The sequence below is a fragment of the Apium graveolens genome, chromosome 4 (genome assembly GCF_009905375.1).
Source record: "Apium graveolens cultivar Ventura chromosome 4, ASM990537v1, whole genome shotgun sequence".
NCBI classification, from domain to species: Eukaryota; Viridiplantae; Streptophyta; class Magnoliopsida; order Apiales; family Apiaceae; genus Apium; species Apium graveolens.
In genome coordinates, this window is record NC_133650.1 from 218,167,627 (window position 1) to 218,194,078 (window position 26,452).

Consider the following 26,452-nt stretch of genomic DNA (forward strand, 5'->3'; position numbering starts at 1 on the left):
GGTAAATGAATTGATTACTTGCCCAACGTTCGGGAAGTAAGCCCATCTCATTGAGTCGGCATAAGCGACAGGCCGGGGTACGGTCTATTATTGTGTAAGTGGCTGGGTGGCAGTCCATCAACGCGTGAGGGACCGGGGTACGGTCGAGCGCAAGGTCCTAATGCGGCCAGGGTGATGACCGGTGAGGAATTCATCCATCTACAGTAGAAAAGGTTACTTATTGGTATCTTTGCCTGATCAGCGAGATATCGGGTTTATGCCAAAATTCTTTTCCTTTTCAAAATTCATTGGATGTTTCAAACTCTGTTCATACTTTGCATAACAGAGATTCCAGGAAATGTTTAAAGGGATATATATATGTGGATATATATATATATCGGGACTAAATAAAGTATCTCATAACTTTTTCATTCAATAATATTTCAAAGATTGAATCTATTCAAGTCTTATCTTGTGGTCTCATCAGTGGGATGAACTTTTGAAACTGATTATAACTTGAATGGTGGTAGTTCAAGTAGTATTGGGAAAGATATAAGTATATTGGGGTATTTGGTAACCTCATCTTTTAAACTTATATCTAATTAATAATTGTCTTATGAATGACAAAGATTTTCAGAAAAACGTTGAGACAAGGTTAGATATATGAGATCACCTTGCAACGATATTTTTATACAGTTATACACTGGGATTTTGTGTATATTATGCATGGAAGAGGACTTCCAATATTTTGAAAAGTATATATGTATATATACTGAATATTTTGCGACTTCATCGCATTAAGATATCAAACTTGGTTCATTTCTTTTGACCAAGACTTTCATGAGTACTATGAGAAGGCTCATATACTAGTAAGTATATACTAGTAATTATCTTACACACGATAAAAGATTCTAGTAAGTATCCATTTAGATACTTATATTATTGTTATCACTATATATTATCTTGCGAGCTGTAAGGCTCACTCTTGCTTTATTTCTTCATCACACAACAACAGTTAGGAAAGATGGCCAGACTCCAGCAGACCCAGCGCAAGCGCGTGGGAAGCGTCCCGCGTCTTCCCGTTGATGTTGTAGCTGCTATAGCTGCAGAGGTAGATCTATTGTAGATCAGACCATCTACTTTTGAGAATCAATTATGTATAATTATAACTTGTGGCAGATAATGGCAATTAACTGTAAATTTATCAAGTAATCATTTCGGGTTGTAATAACTTTTAAATTGTGGATTCAAAGACTTGTACTTATTTAAATTTCATCTCTGAGACTATAACGGGTTGTGGTGTGTGTTAGCGTGGGGTCACAGCATAAGGTTATTTATTATTAATTAAGTGAAGTGATATTGTGGAAAGAAAGACCGTGACGACCCGGATCCCCGACCCCGGATCTGGGGGTGTTACAGAAATGGTATCAGAGCTAAGTGTTATAAACCTCAGAGATGATGGGACGTTAAGATAATAAGTTCACTAAGATAATAAGAACTCTTGCCAAGTTCATAGTCGGACTACCTAACGTAGTACTGACAGTTAAAACCCTTATGGGAACCCTTATAAATGTAGCGATAGGAGCGTAGTTCGTTATCGTATATGGTAGCGGGACTCCGAACCCTGAGGTTGAGGAGCAACATCGCGATGATATTTTATTACTAATTGGAGATCGGATTGTGGATCCGATAGAGTGTCCTAATGCAGGACCGGATGATGTTGATATTGAGGATGTTGTCCTAGAAGGGATAGTTGTTGAGGAGGATCCCATGGAGGATCCTGACAGGATTGGATAAAGGACCACTGATGAATTGATGACCATGGTTTGGTCGACTACCAGAGGTAGGATTGGCCGGTCACTACCGGAGGTTCGTTCAAGTTGTAAAGATAATAGCCCCTTTAACGCGGCTTACTCGTAAGACTGAGAAGTTCGAATGGACAGAGAAATGCGAGAACAGCTTTCAAGAACTGAAGCAAAGATTGGTGACGACCCCTATGATGGCGTTGCCGGATGGAAAAGGAGATTTTATGATTTGTAAGTAACGCTTCGCATAAGGAATTAGGGTGCTTCTTAGCACAGCAAGATAATCGCGTCTGCGTCAAGACAATTAAGGTAATATGAAATTCGATATCCCCGCTCATGAGCTTAGGCTCGTGGCAATAGTTACCCTAAAGATTGGAGGCACTACTTGTATGGAGAGAAGTGCGAGAATTACCTAAGCCATAAGTGCTCTAGTACATTCTTACGAAGAAAGAGCTCAACATACGCCAGAGGAGGCGGTTAGAGCTAATCAAGAATTATGATTGGGAGATTCTTTATCATTCGGGAAAAGCCAATGTGGTGGCTGATGCCCTTAGTAAAAAGGAGAGACTCAAGATGATAATGTCTTTGGGAGAGTTTATAAGAGATTTTGGAAATAGTAGTGAAGGTAACCGGAGCCGGTACCGAAAAGCTGTTTGAGATTGCAATAAAGACCGAATTATTGGAAAAGAGCATACGGTGCCAGAGGAAGATGATAAGGGAATAATGAGGTATTCCTACAGAAATTGGGTTCCAAAAGTTCAAGAGCTTAAGGATGAGAACTTAGATGAGAGCCATAGTTTGAGGAATAAGATTTAGGGCAAACCCTGAATGTGATAGTCAGGGAGGACGCCATCAAGATAGAAGGAACCCATAACATAATGGAGTGGAAAATGAGGATTTTAAATTAAAAGATGACCCCAATTATGGGGAGTAGGATGAAACATTTCATACTAAGGAAACAGAAAGTCGAGTAAGGAAAGGAGACCCGAGACGGTACTCCTATACGGCAATTCATGGACCTGTCTAAAAAGAACTTAGACTATTATTCCCAACCACCACCTTGAGGAAACAATGCGGTGAGAAATTCTTTCAGGTTCTTTAAGTCGCTAAGCTCTTAGAGTTCCAAGGAACAAGCTGACCCAGTCGAGGCAAGGGCCTGGCTAAAGGAAATATAGGAATCATTTTAGATTCTAAATGATGGACGGATCACAAAAGACTATTTTTGTCACTTACCCTCCTAAGAGAAGGGCCACTACTGGTGAAAGACCAAGAAAGGCACGGAGCCAGAGGTTAGAATAAACTGATTAAAGTTCAGTCAATTGTTTTCGGGAAAGTAATTCCCAAGGTTATGGAGATAGTGTAAAAGCTTTAGAGTCAGAACAAAGGCAGACGAGTATGATGAATTATGAATCTAAGTTGTAAAAGTTGTCAAGATTCGTTCTGAGGACACGAATCCAGAATGACGGGATGTATGAAATCAATGCTTATGTTGGTTCATGAAATAATGATAAGAGAAAGGAAAATAAAAAGAAATTGAAGTGGAAAGGAATATAACGGCAATAGAGTTTGAGGTATGATAAGGGAGTTGGGTATGAGGAAACCCTAACGACTCGTAGCAATAGAAATAGAAAAGTATGCATTCGTCAGGATGAGGGTGATTCACCATAAGTTAAAATTGATGGTTGAGGGCATAAGAGATACATATAGTTTATCCCCTGTAAGTTGGGAGGATTCGAGGAAACCTTGAGATAATTCGAAGGATAAATAATGAGACGCGGATAGACTAAGGGGATAAGGAAGTAAGAAATTAGGAAAAATTGGATGAAGGAAGTGACCTTCAAGAAGGAAATGTAAGACCGGTGGCTTGATACCCAGAAAGGGAGACGCCAGGTATAAAGATATCCCAACATTGAGGTGACTGTTGAGATAAACAACAGAAGTAAATAAGGAATTATTAAGAAGAAGTTCACGTTGAACACGACCAATATCTTCCAGAACATCCTTGTTATCGTTACCAAATTAGGCAAGACAAGCGGATAACCGTTGTTATCTTTTGGAGGCCATATGGATTGACCTCAATTTGAATAAGGATGCTATTATGAAGTTAGGTATAGACTATCGAGGTGGGAATGATGAATATGATAATCTATCAAGGATATATGACTTGATTTATCCATGGATGGATGCAGGTACCTTTTAAAGGTGGAATTAAGGCTAGAACATCGGTAACTTAAAATGAATCCTAGGGGAATGCATAAAGGTTTGCATTTCACCCTTAATAGGGACAGTATGAGTTTTGACAGTATGATTGGGAAAGGGTTAAGGTAGCAACAACCTTTAAGAATCAGTGGAGAAATTTTTCAGAAGTATATAGACAATGGTTCTAGTATTAGTAAATGGTATTTTGATATGCCCTGTATCTAGGGAATACAGGAGGAACGATTGAAGGATAACCTTAGAGGTTTTACAAGGAGAAAGGTAATATTCAAAATTCTCAAGAATAGAAATGTTGATAAAGGAAATATGACGTAATTATAATGATGCCAAGTGGGGCACGTGTTAAACCACGAGAAAGTATGGATCGAACTAGTAATGGTCGAAATTGTTCAGGGCAATTAGGACTTAAGAAAAAAAAAATGTTCTAAGTATGATTGAGAGTCAGTCTTGACAGTGATTAGCCTCTAAAGACTGAGGCAATAACTTATGGAAAAATGGTGATATTTTTTTTTCCCATCTGATTTTAAGGAAAACATCTTCACTCAAGCAGTGATCGGAAATAAGGTAGAAAAATTTATTTGGAGGTGGTTAAAATGACATTGACTGTAAGGAAATTTTACTATCAGGAAAGGCCAAAGAGGTGGCCGACACTTTAAGGGTAAGAGGATAATTATAGGCGCGTGTGCCAAAAGAATACAGTGATGATGGTTAAAAATGTGAAGGTTGAATTATGGTTTGGAAGATTGACATTCCTTCTGATGACTGTGCAATACCCAACCGTAATAGTAGTTGGTAAATGTTTAATTCGTGTAATCGCCATGAACGGGCTATCTATCTTAGAAGGTCCTATCTTGAGATAAGCCAGGACCATGTTTCAAAAAGGACTAGATGAACCCTTGAGTTAATTCTTCTATTTAGGGCGTATGATTAAGAATGGTATTAACCTGCTATCGTTGCTTTGATTGAAACTCTTCTGCACTTTTATCTGCTTCATGTCATGAAAGTACGTCAGAGTTTGGAGTGTTCTTCATGAATTGTGATTGGTGGTTATGTTAACTCCTTAGGAGAATTAGATACGAGATGGATGGACTCCGTATGGTTAGTTATTAAGACTTCATGGAAAATGAATGACTACAGTAGGTCAGTGGTGGACCTTAGTAAGGCAGCAATGATTCTGCGAGTAATGAGCTGATTACAACCGTGAGAGTTGTATTGGAATGGGTGTTGAGATTGAGTACCACTAATCGGGTAGTGGTAGTGTATAAGTTATCATTGATAGACTAATTAAGTAGAGTATCTACCTAGTGAATAATTATTCTTTCTTATCAATAGAGAGTCGTATTATTATACAAGGAAGGTTGCGGTGCAAGCATAGAATTCAAGTAACGATGATGTCTAGAATGAGATCCCAGATTCGATTTTCGATGTCGAGGGAGTTTCAAAGGTAATTGTGTATAAGCTCGAGGAAGAGCATGGGTCCATAGAATGATGGACGGGATAGCGAAAATATTTAGGCACGTGAAATGCGATGCTATAATACTTGATGTTGATATAAATACATATATGTTTTGTTCTTCTATGACAAACCTCTATAGTTCAGAGGTAGGTTCCAAGCCAGATATTTTGTGGCAGTATATTTTTTTTCATATATACAATTCTCTTCAGTTCGTTCTTTTCTCTTCTTTTCATTTCATGTAAGCTGAGAAGAACAACCCTTCCAGAAGGGGAGGTATTGCCGAATGACTATCTATCTTTGTGATAGAAGCCTAGTAGGATACCACATGTTGTTTAATTGCTTGTCAAGTACTAAAGGCTGGCCACCTTCTGTACTAACTATGCGATATAACAAGTGTTCATGATCATAGTGATCTCTCAACAAATTCCTTTACTTCTATTTGATTGATCAAATTTTGGAAAATAGAAACAACTGAAAAAGGAGTAATAAAGTGGTGGTAGTATGCGGAATGGGAACACATTCGTGATACTAAGGTTGACGTGGTTATTAAAAGGTTATAGAACGCTAACAAGCAAAAGTATAACCCGTATAATATTAGGAACGGAAGGTAGTAGCGATTACGAACTGGAAAAGAATGGGTATTGAGAAGCAAAAGTTCTAATGATTAGAAGCTATGATGAGAGTCTGTGTAATAGACTTGAAAGAATTTGGAATGATCACTTAATGAGAATTGAGTTATCTTACGACAATAGATCCTATGTCATTATCGAGATGTCGCCTTATGAGATCCTTGAGGGAAGACAATGTCGATCTCCCTTATGTTAGGATGAAGTTGTAGAGCGCAAGATGCTCGGACCCGCAGTAGTCCAAAGGACCAAGGATATGATAGATCTAATCAGAGGACGGCTGGTAGTAGCCCAAGATGGACATGATAAGTATGTTGATTTGACACGAAAGGATAAAGAGTACGAAATAGGGGACCTAGAAATGTTATAGGTATCCCTTGGAAAGGATTGATGAGATTCGGAAAGAAAGGAAAGCTAAGTCCACCAATTGTTGGACCCTTGGATATATTAAGACGTTTGGGAAGTTAGCATATGAGCTAGCCCTACCCCCGAACCTGTAGCAAGTTCATAACGTGTTCCACGTATTAATGTTAAGGAAGTGTAATTCAGATGCCAGACAAATAGAGGCATATGAGCGCATAGATATGTAACCCGACGTAACCTATATGGAGCAACCAGGAAGGGTTATAGGGTAAAAAGGGAACAAGTGCTTTGGAGAAGGGTTATCAAACTATTCAGAGTTTGATGGAAGAACCACAATGTGGGAAAATTTACTTGAGAGTTAGAAAGTGTAATGCTAAGAAAGTATCCCTATTCATTTTCTATCTGATTCCGGGACGGAATCCTTTTAAGGAGGGGAGACTGTAATAACCCCAATTTTTGAGAAATTTTGAAACCCTTATGAATAGTGTTTTTGCTGAACGAGAAAACTTTTCATGCCACACTATGTAGGGGTTCTGATATGGATATTCTGAGATTTTATTAGTACTTTATATAGAATATAAGTGTATGTAAAGATCGTCAGAATCCAATTCCGAACACTTTGATTTTTCCCGGAAATCCACAAGATACGGAGAGAATTGAGTATAAGGTAACAGGATAAAAAGGATTTAAATTAAAGGATTATAATAAAGGATCATAAAAAGGAATATAATGTATTGAGAAAGGTTAAGGGAACCTAAGTAATAAGATCCCGGGTATGATCCTTCAAACGATAAACGAGAACGAAAGTTAAGCGAACCGTATAACAGATCAGCGGTCATTAGGCAAACGATTAGGAAGTTAATCAAAGGGATTAATAGGAATGATGTCATCCAACCAATAGAAAGAAGACAAGGAAGGAAGGATGACATCATGAGGATGAGGTAAGCATGACATGGGAAGGAAGGAGGTGTGGTTGAATAAGAACCACACAAATTCAAGGGCAAGGTAGTAATTTGCTAAATCAAATACAAAAAAAAACCAAGCAACCAAGCCAAGCAAAAACCATTTTCATCAAAAATCAAAAGCAACCAAGGCTTGTTCATGAAGCTCTCGGGTGGTTTCTTAAGAAATGGGAAGTCCAAGCTCCTCCACTTGTTATTTTCCAAGGTAATTATCCTAGCTCCTCCTAGTTAAGTTACATACTTCCTATAAGTTTAAGCTTCTAATTCCAAGCCAATCTTTTTCTATAAATCATCAAAGAAGATGGTGAATAGTGTTTTCAAGAACTAAAATTTGTGTTCTTGAAGTTTTGTTTAGATTAAGCTTGGTTAAGGGCTTTAAAGGTGATTCCAAGCCATCCTCTTGATTCTCCACTCTCCAAGGAAGGTATAAACTACAAACCCTAGCTTTAGTTTTGAGTAATTAGGATTGAATGTGTTTGATATAGCATATGTGAGGCATGATGCTTGATTGGTTGAAGTTTGGTTGAGTTTGTAGAGATTAGTTGGTTTTGTTGTATTGTTGGAGTTGTAAATCTTGGTAATTAGTTAAAGAACCTAAGTAAAGCTTTTAGTTCATGTGAGGAATAAGTATAAATGGTTAATATGGATTTGTTGGGGTTGTTATGATGTGATAAGGATGGATATTGGTTGTATGATTGATTTGGGGTTGATTTGTGGTTGGTATCGAGTGGTTTAAAAAATTGGAAATCGCGTAAACATAGCCGTCGTAACGGCCGATTTTCTTTGGACTGTTTTTGTGCATAGCATTAGGACCCGAGAACCCCCTGCTAGATTGTGACCACTGCCATGTTTAGATAGCTCATGTTACGAGCTTCGTTTTGATATGTAGTTCGTCCGATTCCGATTTACGGTTTAGGAGAAACGACCGTTTCAAGTAACGGCGTTTCGCGGACGAAACTTTTTCCCTCGCCTTACTTTGGAATGTAGGTTAAAGACCAAAAAGGGTGAATTAATGTATGAAACATTTATGGTAAGTGTGTTAGGCAGTTGGTAAGTCATTCGCGAAGGAATCGCTTTAAAACTCGTAAAGGTTAAATTATTAAAAATGGTGGAGCCGAGGGTACCCGAGTGACTTAAGCGAATCGGTGAGCGCAAAACTAGCATTAGAGTCTGAGTTAGTTAAATCATAGATTTACAAGTGATTTTGGTTTAATTCCAACTTACTTGTTGTTTATAGGTTATCAGACTCGTCCCGAGCCTTTCTCACCCCCAAGTCGCTCAGGCAAGTATTCTATCCGTTATACTGTTGTTGTGATGTAAATATATGTATATGCATTATCTTGTGATATTGCATGATTGGTTATTTAGCAAATTCTTGCGATATATTGTAGCATGTGATATGGTATATATGCATGCCTGTTTCATATTCTTGAAATATATATCTGTTGGTTCAGTTGATAATACCTATGCTAGAGGATAGCGGTATCTTGCATATACCCTTAGTATAGGGACTCAAAGGTGAAAATATTTTCTAAAACCGGGAGTCGAGGATCCCGAGTAGATTTTGTATATATATGGATATGGATATATATATATATATATTTATATATATATATGGTCATAGTTTTCAAAACTATAAATCGAATAAGGTTTATTCGATAACTTTAACTTTATTTTATTATTGAATATTATTTTGAATATTCATTCGAGGACTTATGACTCCTTTTACTTTATTAATGAATATTATTTTGAATATTCATTCGAGGGCTTATGACTCTTTTATTTTATTTATTGAATATTATTTGAATATTCATTTGAGGATCTATGACTCCGATTATTTGCTGAGATATATTCTTTATTTTATTAAAGAATAAGATGTCAATAATCAAACTTATTTTCGATTATTCAAATAAAGATAATACTTTCATATAAGTATATCTTTGGTTATTTAATACTCGTTTCAAGTATAAATTTTAATACTTCTACTTCAATTATTTTTATAAAGATTATTCTTTATGGGAATATTATTTAATTAATAATATTCAGATATTTTCTAATATTCTGGGGACTGATTTACTTTATTAAATCAGCCTTACTCCAAACACTCTTTAAAGTGTTTTCGAGTCTTCAAAATGATTTTTAAAAGTCAGAGCGGATCCCAAAACTCATTTTTATATTTAAGATCTTCCTTTTAAAAGGGGATTTAAATACTCGCTCAAAACCTGGGGAATCCGGCTCTGTGGTGTATTTTATATTCGCAACGAGGTTGCAGATTTGGTAAATGAATTGATTACTTGCCCAACGTTCGGGAAGTAAGCCCATCTCATTGAGTCGGCATAAGCGACAGGCCGGGGTACGGTCTATTATTGTGTAAGTGGCTGGGTGGCAGTCCATCAACGCGTGAGGGACCGGGGTACGGTCGAGCGCAAGGTCCTAATGCGGCCAGGGTGATGACCGGTGAGGAATTCATCCATCTACAGTAGAAAAGGTTACTTATTGGTATCTTTGCCTGATCAGCGAGATATCGGGTTTATGCCAAAATTCTTTTCCTTTCCAAAATTCATTGGATGTTTCAAACTCTGTTCATACTTTGCATAACAGAGATTCCAGGAAATGTTTAAAGGGATATATATATGTGGATATATATATATCGGGACTAAATAAAGTATCTCATAACTTTTTCATTCAATAATATTTCAAAGATTGAATCTATTCAAGTCTTATCTTGTGGTCTCATCAGTGGGATGAACTTTTGAAACTGATTATAACTTGAATGGTGGTAGTTCAAGTAGTATTGGGAAAGATATAAGTATATTGGCGTATTTGGTAACCTCATCTTTTAAACTTATATCTAATTAATAATTGTCTTATGAATGACAAAGATTTTCAGAAAAACGTTGAGACAAGGTTAGATATATGAGATCACCTTGCAACGATATTTTTATACAGTTATACACTGGGATTTTGTGTATATTATGCATGGAAGAGGACTTCCAATATTTTGAAAAGTATATATGTATATATACTGAATATTTTGCGACTTCATCGCATTAAGATATCAAACTTGGTTCATTTCTTTTGACCAAGACTTTCATGAGTACTATGAGAAGGCTCATATACTAGTAAGTATATACTAGTAATTATCTTACACACGATAAAAGATTCTAGTAAGTATCCATTTAGATACTTATATTATTGTTATCACTATATATTATCTTGTGAGCTGTAAGGCTCACTCTTGCTTTATTTCTTCATCACACAACAACAGTTAGGAAAGATGGCCAGACTCCAGCAGACCCAGCGCAAGCGCGTGGGAAGCGTCCCGCGTCTTCCCGTTGATGTTGTAGCTGCTATAGCTGCAGAGGTAGATCTATTGTAGATCAGACCATCTACTTTTGAGAATCAATTATGTATATTTATAACTTGTGGCAGATAATGGCAATTAACTGTAAATTTATCAAGTAATCATTTCGGGTTGTAATAACTTTTAAATTGTGGATTCAAAGACTTGTACTTATTTAAATTTCATCTCTGAGACTATAACGGGTTGTGGTGTGTGTTAGCGTGGGGTCACAGCATAAGGTTATTTATTATTAATTAAGTGAAGTGATATTGTGGAAAGAAAGACCGTGACGACCCGGATCCCCGACCCAGGATCTGGGGGTGTTACAGCTGAGCGGTCGCTCAGGAAGCTGGGCGCCCGCTCAAGATTGCTGGGCGGCCGCTCAGGGGCGCGAATTAAAAATATGATTTTTAGAGTTCTTGTTCTGCTGGACTTCTGACTTCTTAGATGGTTGGGTTTTGTGGGGCTTCTATATAAGTAGTTTTCAGAGACGTTTCACGTGTGTTGAATCGTGGTATTAATTGAGGAGCAAGGAGATAAGGAAGAAGACCGTTTTAGCACACCGCAACGAAGAGGGAGCATAGTTTCCTGTGATTCTTTTATTCGTTGTAACAGTGGATGCTAGTTTTCTTTACTTTGAACCTAATTACTCTTGTGACGTACTCTGGTTTAATATAAGTAGTTTTATTAATTATTCTCGTGTGTTATTATCATGTTTTCATATAAACCCATGGTGACGATGAGTTCAATCATGGGCTAATCGTGATCATGGGGTCGTAACGGATTTACTATGGAATTCTTTAGTTAGTTGTTTAATACCTTAGTGTGTGATGATTGTATGATATCTATTATTGGTTGTGCTTATTCATCTTATGTGCGTCGCGAATATATAAGATATCGTATTAATCTCTATTGAAGCAACAGTGGATCTTGAGGTTTAGAACTTGTCATGCTAGCATAGGTTCATGTATGTGTATGCATGATTAGTGGGTAACTCTAACCGTTTTACTTGCCCTGTGTAATCATAAGGAATAACTTGTGCTTAAATCGTTATGTTGTCAAATTCTATAGATATATAGGGTCTCAACATAATTGATGACTATTCAACTTCTATCTTAATTGTGGATGTTTGGTCGAATGGTATTGGTACAACGAAAGTTGGCTTTTATTAGTTTAGTGTTGTTCGATTAATTTCATCACTGTTACATGCTAAGGGTAATAACAATAACTATTGAAGGAAGTAGTAATGAAGTTATGATCGCATGTGTGTTTAATATTGTTAATTCAAGTGTCTGTTAAGTGTTTAATTCTCATAGTTAATTCTAGTTAATAATTAGTTAATCAATGCTATGTGTTATTGTCTTAACATTGAGAAGTAATCATACATTGGTGAGTAAGTGTTAATTGAGCATAATTAGTCCGAGTCTCTGTGGGAACGAACTAGAAAATATTCTATATTACTTGCGAACGCGTATACTTGCGTGTATTATTAGCGCGTGTTTTCCGCCCTGACAGTTGATAAAGAGCTTAGCTTCTTCCTTGAGAGAATACAAAATTTATGATCTAAATTCTTACTTCTAACAAAGGACCAGTGTTAATTTATATGATAGTTAACTACTGATTTACACAGTATACAATAAGAGATGCTATTCACTTTAGTAAACTTTCATTAATCATTTCCATTTTAGGAAAAGTATATCTTCCATTTTTGGATTAGCATATCTTTGCATACTGTCTTAACTTTGATCTTCCTTTATCAGTTAATCTTCACCCTTGATCTTGCACACTCTTCAAACTGCTTTTTATAGACTTATCAATCTAACTGGTTGGATTGTTTGTTGAATGTTAATCTTGTATATTGAACTGGTCTGTAATTTGTACTTTGAGATTTTACCTCGAGATCTCCAGTTAGGCGTATAAAGATCTTGACATCTCGATAAGTATATTAACTTATCGAGATCTCTAATACTCCATAGTTGATTTGACTTGTAGAGGTCTCTGAGTTCTCTATAAGAGAATTTGGCTTGTCGAGATTTCTAATCTTCATATCTTTACTTTGACTTATCGATACTTCTGAGTTCTTTAGTGACTTTTTGACTTGTCGATAACTCAGAGTTCTCTAGTCTATTTTGAATTGTCGATAACTCAGAGTTCTCTAGTGAATTTTGGCTTATCGATAACTCAGAGTTCTCTAATGAATGTTGACTTGTCGATAACTCTGAGTTCTCTAGTGAAGAAATGACTTGTCGATATCTCCAATCTTCATGTCTTCAATTTGGCTTGTCGATATCTCTGAGTTCTATAGTAGCTTTCCCGAGTTCTTTATAAGTCATTCTAGAGTTCTCGAATGACTTCTCGATAACACTAAATCTGTGACTTGTAGAGATCTTAACTTAGAACATTTTTCCCAAAACAGATTTATTCAACTCCAAGCTTCTTAATAATTCTTCGGAGGCATGATCTTCTTGATCTTCTTCCAGATAAAATTCATAGGCTTGATACTGTTAAAAGAGAAAGACTCCAGTATACTCTTTTGACATTTTTACAGACTTTAAATGTTACAAGTACAAAATGCAAACTAAGATTACAATACAACTTACTTAGGGTTGTCAATTTGATTTAGTCTTGTTAAAGTACAGGCATGTCTTGCACAACAATCTCCCCCAATTTGTGAGAAGATTGCTTAACAAAAATTCATGCATGTTAACAAGACTAACCCCAAGTTAAAACAGAAAATAAGAATAATATTAAAATTGACACAATTACAACAATTGTACATTAGATGATTTTGAATTTGAGTATTTACAAGCATTAGACAAAGATTGGAACTTCTGATTCTGCTCTAATGAGGTCTTTTAAATATACAAGAATTTCAAGTTCTTCTATGTTTGGAGTCCCTGTTAGAGATTCTATCAGTTTGAGTCTGTCTTGCTTTGGATAACCATCTAACATTTCAATTCCGAATCTTGAAAATGAGCTAGCTTTTACATTTAGAAATCTTCTATCCTCGGAGATTCTGCTCATCCCTTTTGCTTTAAGTTCTTCTGATCTTTTGATATACATTCCAGTCTCCTCATCATACTTTCTCCCTTTCTCTTCATATTCTGCTTCACCCCTTGCTCTTCTTTCCTCCCTTGCAATCAACCATTCAGCTAGAACTGATCTCCATGCTCTTGTAGCAGTATCCTTGTCCTTCGGCAAACTTATCAGACTTTTGATTTCTGTTGGAGAGAGTGTCCATCAAATTGCTGCCTAGAAAAGTGAAGGACCCATCTTGAAAGTAGATTCTTACTTCCTTTAGAGTAACAACCAAGACTCTAACTATTTCCTCAGCAAGTTGTTGAAAATAGTCTTCATATGAACTGCACCAGTTTAAGGGTAGAAAATCATTCTGTTTGAAATATTCCAGATGGCCCTTTTGGTAACTTTAACTTTTTCAGTAGGCGTAGCTTTCTTAGGTGTGGCACCCCAAAACCCGGGGTCAGGAGTCTCAGAAGCCACGCCATCTAAACTCACACAACTCACACTACAATATATAAATACCCGCGCTTCACGACTCCACACTTATCACACACACACTTACAGGTTATTGTCTTGGAAACGAACCATCAAAACTAGAGTAATTTTATTATAACCCAAATATCATTAGTCTTACCGGGGAGTGACCTTTAGGTAAGGTTAGTCCGCCGGCCAAATATACGTTTCTTGTTTCTTACCTTACATAAATCATACTTATAAATAAGCCGAACTATAAACAACTGAAAACTAATCCAGCTTATTCTGACTACCTGAGGTATAGCACCAAACAATCTACGAAACAGCTGGCCATTTCCTACCCGTTTCCTGGCTGTGGTTCTCATGGCAGGCATCTTGATTCACTATTGTGTTGTGTCAATTTAAGAAAACAAGTGTGAGCTATAATGCTCAGCATAATAATGTACAGTATAAAAATGACTGTATGATAACATCATATATGATATTTATGTTTTATTCGAAAATAGTTTTCCTTGGTGTTACACACCTTCTTACGAAAACAATTCATTAAGGGATTTTAATAACCTGCGAATACCTTAATAGTAATCCCAACACCTAGGCTTGGGTTACAGTATTGCATCACAATTCCAATTGGAAGAGTTTGGACATTCACTGGAGCCACCGCATACGATGATCAGTCGTACTGCGAAAAAGTAACATTTTCTACTAGTAGAAGGATGAAACCATCATCCCTCGGGTATCACCCTTGCCGCATTCGGGCTACGTGTCCCATTTTCGGGTATACACATACTTCACAAGTTCCTGAGTACACTGAGTACCTTCACCTGCGGTACCTTTGGTAGTCCATCTAGCACACATGGTACCAGAGTATACCCCTCCCTTGTCCTTTAAAAGAATTTTATCAATCTCGAGAACTCGAACCACATCAAAGTTCCCCAAGCATTTTGCTTGTTGATAGAAATAGCTTATCTCTCTAAGATATTGTTAGGTCTCAATATGTTTGTAGAAGGGGGGTTGAATACAAACAATACCGTTTAATCGAATAAAATGCGGAATAAAAAAGTGAAACAAAATTCAAGTTAAATAAAATTATTTCTAAACTTGAAAGGTGTTACAACAACGGTATCGTTTACAAGGGATTAATCTCAAATCAATTATCACAAATCTAGAATAAATTCGACATGAGATCAAATGCTAAAAGCGATTTGAGATTAAGTTCTAGGGATTTCGATCCGCTAGATAGTTACACAAGAACAAGAAAGGTATTTCTAGTGGATTGGATTTAACAATAAATACTAGAAATAAATGATCTGAGAATTTGCAATAAGTTCTCTGCAGGTTTTCTTTTTGTTCTGTGTTCTTCTGTATGATATTGAATGCACTTTAAAAATGATCTGCTTCTGTTGGTTTTATAAACAAACCACTTCAATTGAATCAGTAAGACTTTTGGTAGGACAATCCATTTGGCTCAGCATGACAATCCTTTTAACTGATAAGACTTTCGGTAGGACTATCAGTTGAACTGATATGACTTTCGGTATGACTATTGATTGTCATACCGATTGTCTTGCTAGTACAAAAGATAGTCTTGCTGGATTAAAACAGATTTTAATCAAATAATAATTCTGAATTAATTAATCAATTAATTCAATTAATCAATAAATTAATCTTTGTAGATTTAATTTATTTTCTTAATTAAATTATATGACTTAATTAATTTATAGAGAATTAATACCAATCTTGAGCAGCAACCATTCTTCTGAAAATCTTCTGAAAATCACTGTCAATTATGAATCAATTCCATCACTTCAATGTTGACACTCAATGTACTGTCTGGTTCATGAGTGACTAACTTCCGTGACATTTCTTCATGCCTTGACTTTGATACTCTTGTTTTTCTTCAGACTAAATCCTTGTAATTAATTGATACCCTGACGAGATCTATGTCACTTGATTAAATCCACAATCATGATTTATATCACTGAGGCTTGATCAATTTCTTGAGCTTCTTCCAGTGAATTAAGTCCTCAAGACTTTAGAAGAACAATGTTACTTAATCCTTTGACATATGTTACTTTGAGAGATCTCTATGACGATAGAACCACTATTTACTTGTTACATTCTTATTTGAGTTGAGTTAAATCCTCGAATAAACAAATAGGCTATGACATATGCCTTTTAATCTCCCCCTATTTATTTGTTAGACAATAACAACAAATACCTAGAGGATAACTCAACTAACAAATAAGAAAAAGATATAAAAAGTAATGCAAAGTAAATAGCAGAAAAGTTATGGATTATATTTAACATTTTCCAGATTCCAAAAGAAATTTACAAGTGAATACAAGATAGATGTTCCTCTAGCCTGAACATATAACTACATTAGTCTATCTTGATTCATAAAGCTCTAATCATATTACATTGAGTTTTGAGCTAACTAAATTCAGTTGTCTTTTTTTCCGACTTCACTTTCTTCCAAATCTTGGAGCAACTCCTTGTCAAAGACACGATCCTTTTCTGAAGTGAAGCTGTCTGGTCTAACTGGTTGAACTCCAACTGACTTTAGCTTATTCTTTAAATGATTGTACCTTTTGATATTCTTTTCACAATAAGCTTGAATCAAATCAGCTGCTTGAGTTTTCAACATGGATGAATATCCAGCAGTTTTTAGGTGATGTTCCATCCAGACCAGATGCTTAGCTGAGTAGTCTTTAAGAGATTGTGAATCGAGCTGGAAGATTTGAAGACAGTCAGACTTAAAGAATCTTACCTGATGAGGATTGTTGACCACTTGAGGACTAGCCCTGCTGGCAAACTCTTTGAGCCTTTCTCGAAGAACTTCATTCAATTCTGAGCTTCTTTTGACTTTGTTGAGAAGAACCCAAATCTATGACAAAGAACGATTCTCAAACAGATGAAGTGACACTTTGAAAGATCCTTCGCTCTGACAGTATACAAATATGCTCATCTCATTTAGGGATCTGTCAAAGGCAGCTGTGATCCTTCAGACTTCAGTCTTTATAGCATTCATGTACATGTCATTGTTTGGATTAGAGATCTCCAGCTTGTCCAGAAGATGTAGAAACTGCCTATCATTGTTTGTGCTCAGCTGAGGCATATCAAGTACACTCCTAGCTTCATCCCATTTTTCACCAATCTTCAGTCTGACATCTCTTCTCCTTTCTTGAGCTTTAATGTCATGAAGACGTTGCTTTTGAAGAGCTTCTGTTCTTTGGATGTCTTTCCTCATGTCAATGATCTGGGATACCTTTTTGAGTTCAGCTTCTTTTCTTTTCAATTCTGACTGCTGTTGCTGAAACTCTTTCTCAAATAGAGGATCCACTGGAGCTTCCTGTTCCCATTCTCCAAAATCACTTTCCTCCTCAGCTTCAAAGAAACCATCTTTATCTTCCAAGACTGGTTCAGTGGGAATGTTACAAATATCAAAGTCATCCTGTTCTCCACTATAGTAGATATCATCAGGCTTCCCTGTGCCTCCAGCAGACGAATATTTTTCTTTTCCCTTTTCACTTCTCCCTTTCTTTTCCCCCTTAGTTGAGGAATCCTCTACAGACTTTCCCTTAGATCCTCCATGACCTCCATCACCTTCAGAGCCTGAGCCTCCACCAGACGGCCCTTCAAAGAAAGTCCTTTGTTCTTCATTAGGGCAGTGATAATTTTTGATCATGTAGTACAGGTGCTTTATCCCTTCATTCAGATGTTCCATGCCCGTCTCTATCTTCAGAAATCTGGAAGAATCTAGTGAATGATTCATTTCAACCAAGTCTTCAAGAGAAGTCATTCTTGTATGTAGAGAGCAAAAGTTTGAAATGTCGTCAGCGGATAACGTTGGAGATGCCTGGATTGAGTTAAGCTTAGGTACAACAGATGTCTTCAAATCTGATATTTCAGTCCTGATGAGAGCCAGCTGATTATTGACAGAGGTGGAAGAAGAAGACCGTTCAACCACTTGTGCTTTGAAGGATTGAGCTTCAGCCTGACTTTTTGCAAGTTGTTCCTTGAGATCAGCAATTTGAGCTAACAGATTTTCAGTGTTTGTGTCTGTGTGTGCGCTCACCTGAATATCTCTCCTGTTTGATTCACTCAACTCACATGCTTGTATATCTCTCAATATAATTGCTCGTGAGGAGTCTTCCTGATGCTGATCTTCTGTACCTGCATTTAAAATCACCCTAGCCTCTTCAAGGGAGGTCAGTGGTGGTGCAATGGAAATTCGCGAGTCCCGATCCTCAGTCAAACCTATCTTTTCATGTGAAATAGATGTCTGAATTGCTTCAGGGATAGATTGACCGAGTTGCCCTCCACTTTCTCCAGATAAATCTGCGAGTGGAGAATCCCGTGAGGGAGCCAGAGGTGTTGGATCTGGGAGGGGAGAAAATGACTCTATTAAAGGTGGTTGAGAGTCAGATTTTCCCTCAGAAGCATGTGACTGCTCTTCTGTCGTAACTATTGCAGGCACTGCAACCGACTCAATATGCACTCCTCGCTCCGTGTCCTGAGTATCATCTATTGGTCTGTATGCTTCCATTGTGAGTAATGGAATTGTGCTTGACTCAGTATAGGATGCCATGGCCCTATGGTGAATTTCAATAGATTCATCCTGTTGAGAGAATGTTTCTAGTAACTGTTCAGTGGCCATTTCAAAGTCCATGTCCTGTTGGGAGGACAAGGACGGGCTTTCAGATGCCCCAGTAAATGTTCTTCTTTTCTTGGGTGGAGGCAGAGCTGAGGGTTCATTCACATCCACTAACATACTACTTCCTACTAACCTTCTAGGCAACATTTTAGACAGTGGGGGAGAGGTTGAGATAGGTTGTGACTCTGTGTTTGGCTCTATGACCTGGGATTGAAGCTGTGGTTCTACAACTTCATGGTCAGTCCTATCAACCACTGGGGGTCTTTCAACAGAAGTAGGAATAGGTTGAGTTTGAGGAATTATTACCTGCAGAGGAAGAGCATCTGATGTTTGAGCCTGGGTGGTTTGAACCACTGGAGGTTGAGCTTGCTGTTCATGACCGGGAAGATTGAAGATAGGTAAAGGAATATAAGTGGCCATGAAAGCAGATACAAGTACTAGGACTTGCATGAATTTGAAACTTGTGTCTTGGCGGGTGTAAATCTTTTTGCTTACTGGAGGGGGTTCGGTTACTGAGGAGTTAGCAAAAAGGGCTTTATGCTCAGGTGAGAGAATATGTTCTGCTATGAGCATGAGAAAACGAGCATAGTAGCATGAGACCCTACAATTTGTAGAATGATCACGTAAAGCAGTAGTGAGACGTCTCAAAAGAATGGGTAAAAGTAGTTTGCCAAAATTGATCCTTTAATTGAAAACAACCGCAAGACCAATATACTGCAGAGTGGAAGTGATGTTGTGAAAGTTGGATTTAGTGCAGTTGGCAAACACTTTAGAAAGTGTATCGAAGAAAATGTCCCATTCAGAAACTAAATTGGATTTAGACAACTTGGTTAAATTAATCACCCCCTGATAGTGAATATCATGGAAAAATTTTGAAATATCATTTTCAGAGGGCAAATTACAGAAATTGTCCATAGGAAAATTTAATGCTCGATTGACGACTGTTTCATCAACTACATACTGTGTGTTTGCCACGGTGAATGAAAAAGATTTAAAATCATCGGCCACAGTAGAGGTTGTGCAAATCAGTCTGAGCAGATCAACATTTAAAATCACATTTGATTTAATAGCAGAGCTAACAATCGAATGGTCATTTAAAAATCTAATCCACTGCTTAAATTTTTCTACATCACATTTATCTGGATTAAAATAACCAACAAGATTATGTGCGACAATTTGGAAATTGAGAGCCATTAAAAAATTAATAAAACACACACTTTCAGAATTTTAAGAATTAAATTAAGAAAATTCGAATTAATTAAAAAAATTTAATAATTCGAATTAAATCAATTATATCCGAAAAATGTAGAAAGTAATGTATCTCGTTAAAGTTCTTAACTCACGATAATAGATCTGAAAAACGCACAAGACACCAAACAAAATTAAAATAGAAATACTCAAAAGCAAACAAGCACTGTTTTTTTTAAAGGGAACAAAAACGAAGTGAAAATTTTTGTTTTTAAAACATAAAAATTGGGCAACACTTCTGTATGTATATATGTGTATGTATATATCACAGGAGTGATGATTTTGTATGCTGAGTAAAAACTCGAGCAAGGAAGACAAAGAGAACAATGGCGGTTTTGATATGTTCGAAATGAGAGAGAGAGAGAGTAAAATAAGAGAGAAAAAGAAGACTGTTGGAATTTTGAACAAAAACTGAACTGAATAATTTACAAAACAAAAAAAAATGTTAAGTAGACAACTGGTATGACAATCGAGGAAAGTCATACCGATTGTCTTCCCGATTGTCATACCAGGCATTTTGAGAAGATAAAACAAAAAATAGTAATAATATAACCGGCATGACAATCTGATAGTCATACCGATTGTCATACCAGTACAAAATAAAACAAAAAAAAAATATCTGATATTAATTTTATTACTGGCATGACAATCAATAGTCATACCGATTGTTTTGCCAGTTATAAAATTAAACTAAATTAAAAATAAACACGTATTTGTACTAGAATGACTTTCAGCAAGACAATTTCAATTATCTTGCCGATTATCATTCTAGTATAAACTTAATTAAGTATTAATATAAATATACTGAAATGACTTTCAGCAAGACAATTTCAATTGTCTTGCCGATTGTCATTCAAGTATCAAATTAAAACAAACAAGTATATATATATATATATATATATATATATATATATTTTATAAACCAAATATAAAAAGTTTTTAACAAAAACAGAAATACTAATATAGATATGGAAGAAAATATTTACACAATTAAAATATTTCAGAGATAATTATATTTTCAGTCCAAAAATAGATTTCTTTTGAATTTTTAGCAAATAAAAGTCATAGAAAAATATTTTTAGAGAAAATAAAATATTCTGAGACATTAAAATTAACAAGTTGAGTAAATAAATAAGATAAGATAATAAAAAATATATAGAAATAAGCAAGAAATTTTGGAAAATGATAAAATAAATTTGCAAATGAATTTTTCATTTATGAAAAATTCATTTGTAAATTCACTCAAGAACAAATTTCAGATATTCACAAGTTTAATCACTAAAGCTATTCAACATACCCAATTTACCAACTAATTTGGTAAATGTGGATTCATCAAGAGGTTTAGTGAAAATATCTGCTATTTGTTCTTCTGTTGGAACAAAAAATAGTTCAACAGTACCATTCATGACGTGCTCTCTAATAAAATGATACCTGATGTCAATGTGCTTGGTCCTTGTATGCTGCACAGGGTTGTTGGTGATGGCTATTGCACTTGTATTGTCACATAGAATAGGTATTTTATTCAATACAGAGCCATAGTCCCGTAGCTGATTCCTAATCCACAAGATCTGAGCACAGCAGCTTCCAACAGCAATATATTCAGTCTCGGCCGTTGAATTTGAAATTGTTTGCTGTTTCTTGTTGTACCATGAGACTAGTCTGCTACCTAGGAATTGACAACTCCCTGAGGTGCTTTTCCTATCAACAACACTTCCTGCGTAATCTGAATCTGTATATCCAACAAGGTTAAAACCAGATTCTTTAGGGTATCAAATACCTAGATTTGGTGTTCCCTTAAGATATCTTAAGATTCGTTTAACAGCAACGAGATGGATATCTCTAGGATCCGCTTGGAACCTTGCACATAAGCATGTAGCATACATAATATCTGGTCTACTTGCAGTAAGATAGAGTAACGAGCCAATCATACCTCTGTAGCTTGTGACATCTACTTTAATGGAGTTTTCACATGGTCCAAGCTTGATAGCTGTAGTTGACGGAGTCCTTGCTGATGCAGAATCCTCTAGATTGAACTTTTTGAGAAGTTCCTTGAGATACCTGGATTGACAAATAAAAGTTCCATCTAACCTTTGATTTACTTGTAATCTAAGAAAGAACTTCAGCTCTCCCATCATGCTCATTTCAAATTTGTTGTGCATTAACTTAGCAAATCTCTTACAGAGATTATCATTAGTAGACCCAAATATTATGTCATCCACATAGACTTGGACTAATATTGTATCATTCTTATGCTTTTTAGAAAAGAGAGTTTTGTCTATGACACCTCTAATAAAGCTATTTTCAATAAGAAATTCAGAGAGAGTGTCATACCATTTTCTCAGAGACTGTTTGAGTCCATAGATAGCCTTGAAAAGAAAGTAAACAAAATCCATATGATCTGGATCTTCAAAACCAGGAGGTTGCTCTACATATACCTCTTCATCCAGCTTTCCATTCAGAAAGGCACTCTTGACATCCATTTGATTAACTTTAAAGTTAGAGAATGCTGCAAATGTCAGAAATATCCTGATGGCCTCTAGTCTAGCCACTAGAGCATAGGTTTCATCATAATCAATGCCTTCAGCTTGAGAATACCCTTTATCTACCAGTCTTGCTTTGTTTCTTGTAACCACACCATCTTCATCTAGTTTATTCCTGAATACCCACCGAGTACCAACAACTTTCTTGTGTGTAGGTCTAGGTACCAGTTTCCAGACTTGTTGATGTTCAAACTGATTGAGTTCATCTTGCATAGCAATCACCTAATCTGGATCAGTCAGTGCTTCCTCAATCGTCTTAGGTTCCATCTCAGAAAGAAATCCTGAGAACAAACACTCATTTTGAGTAGCACGCCTAGTTCTGACTCCAACATCTGGATCACCAATAATCAACTCAAAAGGATGAGCTTTATTCCAGAAAGTCTGTCTTGGAAGATTTGATCTTGATGATTCGCCTTGAAATTCATTGGGATGTTGTGTCCTACTAGTTGATCCTTCAGCATCTCCCCCTGAGTTGTTGCCATGTTGACTTGAAGATTCTCCGTCAGTAGCAGTGGTATCTCCATTGTTGCCAAAGTTTCCATCACCATTACCTTGAGTATCATCATGATTAACAGGTTCTTCACCAACAACAACCTCAGGTTCTTGACCATGTTCTGATTCTGAATCTGACATATCATCAAACTTCAGTTTCTCAGAAGGATCTTCAGTTTGGATACTAGGGAGTTTAGTGTCATCAAATGTAACATTGACACTTTCAGTTACTTTGTGTTGATCAATGATATACACTCTGTATGATCTTCTTCCATATCCAACAAAAATACCCTCATATGCCTTTGCCTCGAATTTACCACGACGATCATCTCCATCCTTGAGCACGAAGCATCTGGCACCAAATACATGAAAGTATTTGATAGAAGGTTTCTGTTCATTCAAAATCTCATAAGGAGTTTTCATGAAGTCTTTGTTGATTAGAGTTTGATTCTGAGTATAATATGCAGTATTGACAGCTTCAGCCCAAAAGTACATTGGAAGACTTGATTCATTTAACATCGTTCTTGCAGCTTCAATCAATTTACGATTCTTCCTTTCTACCACTCCATTTTGCTGAGGGGTTCTAGGAGCTGAAAATTGTCTGGTAATCCCTTTGTCTGTACAGAATCCATTGAGAAGTGAATTCTTAAATTTTGTTCCATTATCTGACCTTATTGCTCTAATAGGGACATTAGAATCTAACTCGATCAACTTGATATGATCAATCACAACTTGTGGTGTTTCATCCTTAGAGTGAAGGAATAAAACCCAAGTATACTTGGAATAGTCATCAACTATCACAAGACAGTAACACTTCTTTGACATCGAAAGGATATTAACTGGTCCAAATAAATCCATGTGCAATAATTGCAGAGCACCAGTTATGGAGGATGTGTCATTGCCTCTGTGACTTGCTTTCTTTGACTTTCCTTTCTGGCAAGCCTCACACAGATCTTCTGGGGAGAATTCCAGCTGAGGCAGACCTCTGACCAATTCTCTTTTGACAAGAGAATTCATTATTTTGAAATTGAGATGAGAAAGTCTCTTGTGCCATAGCCAACTCTCATCTGACGATGCCTTTGCATAGAAACAATTGACTTCAGGATTGCTTCCAGAGTTCATATCAACTACGAACAGATTTCCTTTCCGGATTCCCATCAAGGAGGCTTTTTCATTTTTCTTGTGCAGAATCTGACACTTCAGCTTGTCGAATAAAACATTGTAGCCGTTGTCACAGAACTGACTAATGCTAAGCAGATTGTGTTCAAGTCCTTGCACAACATACACATTTTCAATGATAACATTTCCAGCTAGCAAACAGCCATATCCCTCAGTTAAACCTTTGCTGTTATCTCCAAAAGTAACCACTGGGCCAGCTTTCTCAACCACATTTGATAGCAGGGCTCTATCTCCGGTCATATGCCTTGACGATCCGCTGTCAAGAATCCACACTACCGGTTGTACCTGTTTAATGCCCTGCAATACAAATGGATTAGACCTTCTTCGGAACCCAAGCTTGGCTGGGTCCGGTATACTTGTAAAATTGGCATTTATCAGGCAAAACAACATTCTTAATTTTAATGTTCTCAACTTTCTCAATGACTGGACATTTGACCTTGTGAACAGCCTTGACAAATTTCTGTTTAGGCTTAGGCACAAATGTCTCCTTTCTAGCTTTAGGAGGACTAGCAGTCTTAGACCTATCATGCTTCCTATTATTCATATGCTGACGAGGAGTAGTCTTATCATTAGAAACATTCTTACCATTAAAATAAGCATACATCAAATTAAAAGCACAAGACATACAATCAGGAACACCACATGCTTTATGAGAGGAATTAACAATAGGCAACTTATGCATGGTAGATATGGCATTTGTGTTATCCAACTCATGTGTGTCTGAGTTAGTCTCAGTTGCTTTCACAACTTTGACTGGAACCTTTGACACACTTGACTTGGAAACAACTTTCTCATTAGCATGATCTTCAGCACGGATTTCTTCTTGAATAATAAATGAGGCCTCATCAAATGGTTCAGCAATTGATTCTTTATAGAGGGGTTCATCAACACCCTTAAGCATATGTGGTATTTCCCTGCCTTTAGCACATATATGAGGAGGGGAGTATATGCCTAATTTTCCAATAGCAATATTGTAATCATAACCTATTCCAGATGTTTGATTAACAGCTTGCTTATTGTAAAACTCTTTGGACTTCGAACAAGAATTAAAGTAAGCTTTAACCTTAGCCTCAAGACCGGTGATCTTGTCTTTGAGAATAGTTTCGAGTTGTCTATAACAGTCAACTCTATTCTCTAGAAAAGATACTTGTTCTTTTAATTTATCTTGATTAATGTGCACAAGTCTTAATTCATTGACCTCTTTCTCAAGGTCTTTGATTTGTTGATTTAACATTTCATTATCACGACGAGCACAATCTAAGGAACCTCCTAGATGATAAACTAATTCAGCATCAGTAAATTTTACCTCTTTTCTTGACGATGAGGTGTTTGCATCACTAGCCATGAGAGCAAGATTCCCAACTTCTTCATCTTCACTGTCAGTATCATCCCAGCTTCTTCCCTTTGCCAGGTAAGCCCTTTCAGATTTACTCTTCTGATTAGAATCGTAAGAGTTCTTCCTAACTTGTTTTGGCTTCCTGCATTATGTGGCAAAGTGTCCCAACTCATTGCAGTTGAAGCATCGAATGGTGCTTCGATCAACCATCCCTGTTTTGTACCCACCACTGCTGGTGTTAGAGGACGAAGATCCACCTTTCTGGAACCTGTTGTAGTTGGACTTATACTTGAACTTGGGATTCCTCTTGAATCTGACATTGGAGAATCTCTTGACAATCAGGGCCATTGACTCATTCTCTAATTGCTCCAGTTCTTCCAAGGAATAAAAATCATCTCCTGATTGATTTGTAGTAGGAGGATCAAATTCTGCTACTATCACATTTTCTTCAACCTTGGAAGACTGTACCATTCTTTCTGACTGTTGAGATTGTTGTTGATATTGTGGTTGTTGTTGTTGTTCATCAGCTACTAGAGCAGTAGACGTGCTGACCACTCTTCCTTTCCCGTAAACTTCCTTCTGCTGAATCTGCTCCAACTCATAAGTCTTTAACACACCATAGAGCCTTTCCAAAGAAATCTCACTCAGATCTCTTGCTTCTCTTATGGCAGTGATTCTATGTTCGAGATGAGTTGGCAGTGTTAAAAGGAACTTTTTGTTAACCTCCCTGATGGAATAGTACTTACCATTAATG